The 2,905-nt window shown below is 47.6% G+C and overlaps 1 protein-coding gene and 1 long non-coding RNA gene across 2 annotated transcripts in view; one reads left to right on the top strand and one right to left on the bottom strand.

Moving 5' to 3' along the window:
• LOC107684332 (lipoma-preferred partner homolog) overlaps window positions 1-2,905 on the top strand; it is a 177,129-nt gene that overhangs the window by 137,252 nt on the left and 36,972 nt on the right. The gene's annotated exons all lie outside the window — the stretch shown is intronic.
• LOC107684334 (uncharacterized) lies at window positions 1,789-2,416 on the bottom strand. The gene is made up of 3 exons (XR_001633841.1): window positions 2,314-2,416; window positions 2,077-2,201; window positions 1,789-1,906 (listed from the first exon to the last, which is right to left on the bottom strand). It is a non-coding gene; the product is annotated as an uncharacterized LOC107684334 (long non-coding RNA).

Consider the following 2,905-nt stretch of genomic DNA (forward strand, 5'->3'; position numbering starts at 1 on the left):
AGCGGCGAACAACTGTTACTGCAGCTGGATTTCAACGGCGTAAGCCACGGTCAACAGAAAGATGTGTGTGCGTGGGCTTGTGAGCGTGAGTGATCAAGCGTGGGTGTATGTTGTGTTTGCAAGTGTGTGTGTGTGTGTGTGTGTGTGTGTGTGTGTGTGTGTGTGTGTGTAGTCATGAAATATTCAGCTCATTTAGTCAAATATTCAGTAATAAATATTCAAGTCTAGTTTAACTCAGAGTTATGTATCTGTAAATGTGAGGCTCTTTAACCCTTTGATGCACAAGCTATGAAAACCCCTTCTAATGCACAACATGGGTCTAAAATGACCCGTATTCATTTCCTATGTTCCTATTCCTTTTGAAATAAGTTGATTTCAGCATTTAATATTTTCTGATCTATAAATTCCATGATCCATGAATATTAAAAATATATTTTTACAGTGAATACAAATTAATATTTTATTATTTTCAGGTTTTTTTTTGTTACTACAAGTTTAGACACGTTTATCCCACATCTTCCCATTGCCTCTGTAACATGGTTTTGAAGGTGGGGCCTGCCCTCCAAAGACCTCTTCATATGTGGCATGACAAGCTCTTTGACCAGCTCCTTGATGAATAGACATCAGGCATTGGTCACACCACCCATGTAATCAGGGTGTTGTGCAGTGAAGGTGTAGGCCAGGGGTGGAAAACGTCTGTCCTGGAGAGCCACAGCCTGCAGAGTTTTGCTCCAGCCTTGATAAAATCTCACCTGCCTTTAGCTGTCTAGTAACCCTTAGACATTGTTTAGCTTGTTCAGGTTTGTTTGATTAGGGTTGGAGCTGAACTCTTCAGGACTGTGGCTCTCCAGGATCGCCTCTGGTGTCGGGAACGCCTCCAGCGTGACCACGCTCTGAATCACATGTGTAATCGGTCCAATGCATGGGCGAGACATCACGGGCGGGGTGACGTAGCGACCAGGAAGCATAAATGCACGTGTGGTGAAACCGGCATCAGCTTTCTGTCATTCAGCAAGCGCTCTGTGTGTGTCAGTCTGATATCTGTTTGTGAGTCTTATTTGGTGTTGTCTGTCCCGTAGAGAAAAAAAAAAGAAATATGTCTAAAGCACATGATAAGAGACACCATCTAAGTAGGGGCGAAGGCAGCCAGCGTTTCAGACTGTGTGTTCCTCCCTGCCCGCGTTTCATTACGGGTGCGGATACACACAGTTTGTGCGTTGTCTGCCTGGGAGCAAGCACGCAGAGGCAGCTCTCGAAAAAAAAGGAGCTGACGGCCCGTTTTGGTAGCGCTTGTTACTGCCTTGCTTCGCTCTCAGAGGGCTCTCTTTGAGAAGAGAGCCTTCACTAGCGTTCCTCGCGGTGCCGGCCCTGCTTTCGCCGAGGCGGAGCGGAGGCTGTGCTTGTGAGTTTCACATATGGATCCGGTGGAGGGAATGTAGACGGGCGCGTCCCTATCTACTTCCTTAACCACCAGATTCGGCGCCCGCTCTCGGGGTTTCAGAAGCCCGCGCTGCGGTACTTCCCCCCCGTGAGAGGGCTCAACGCTCCGCCTGTCTTTCTCCGAGGAGATTGATACGGAGGGCGTCAAAGAGCTCGCCAGTTGCACAAGCATCAGTTACACAAGCATATTATCCTGATATTATAATGAGCCGCATTAATGGGGAGTGGAGCTCGCGCAGTCGGCTCCCGGGGGGTGGATTGTACTTTTCCCGCTGTTGATGTTGTTTGTGTGACTGAGTGGCTCGCGTAACACAAAATTTTAACAAAAAAAAAAACTCACAAAATGTTCACTTTTACAGATTAAAGTCACTTAGACTTCACACAGTAGACTTCTTTCACAAAACTGCACTGAGGCACAGGAGTGGATCAGAAGTTTACTTGGAGGACACTTCATCAAATTTAGGCTCTGTAAATACAAAAATGTTGGCATAATGTTAGTCAAATGCACTGCAAAAAAATCAACTTTAGGACAAATGCATTGACACTCAAACAAAACTGAAAACTCGTATTATTGATGTTGTATTCTGAAGGAGTATTGGAATTGAGATACATTTAGATGTAAATACATTTACACACCAGGGAATTTGAACTCAGGGAAGGAAGACAGATCACCACCACTGTACAACCGCTGCAGTTTAGTTATTTCCTCAGCAAGAGCCTTCTGATATTCTGAACCGGCATCAACTAGACCACCAGCGGCACTGAGAAAACACGAAAAGTAGCTATCAATTTATTTAAAAAATGTAAGATCACGAAGAGCAGCATCACTCTTCAGAGACAAGCAAGAGAGTTCGATAGTAAAACACCATGTACCCGCTTTTTGTGGAGTATGCGCGGATTGAATCTAGGAAAAGTTTCTGAATGGGGTCCAATCCAGCTGACAATCACATGAAAAGAGAGTGTTAATACAATCTCCAAGAAACAGACATCTTCAGGGCACTGAGCTAGCTGCTCTAGGCGCACCAGAGGCCAGACTCGCGAGACTGGTTTCCTTAGGAGGTCACCTGGCGGTGTGGGAGCCCCTGCCAAGTGTGCTTCATTGGGTCCTGCCCCGAGCAGGCTCTGGTCTAGTCTTCCTAACAGACGACGTGGGTCTGAGGGCTGTCGTTTTCAATAGGAGTTTTCAGCTATGAGAATCCTGATGCTGTGGCTCAGGACCTCGGAGGGCAGGCCCCTCTGGGGAAGAGAGGTTCACACCGCATTACACGGTGCCCGTCTCTCCTCCGTGCCCTCAGGAGGTCGGTCTGCCAACCCTGCCATGTTCCAGGGCGCAGCGGTCTCCGGTGAGCTCTTCTCTCACTTACCGCCCGGAAACGTAGTTGTACTAAGAGGCTCGCTACCTCTACGGAGGTCTCTAGAGCAGCTAGTACGGCCGTCCCCTGCCGGTCCGCCGCTTCAGGGCACC

This window comes from Sinocyclocheilus anshuiensis, unplaced genomic scaffold (assembly GCF_001515605.1).
Source record: "Sinocyclocheilus anshuiensis isolate Anshui unplaced genomic scaffold, SAMN03320099.WGS_v1.1 scaffold365, whole genome shotgun sequence".
Classification (NCBI taxonomy): Eukaryota; Metazoa; Chordata; class Actinopteri; order Cypriniformes; family Cyprinidae; genus Sinocyclocheilus; species Sinocyclocheilus anshuiensis.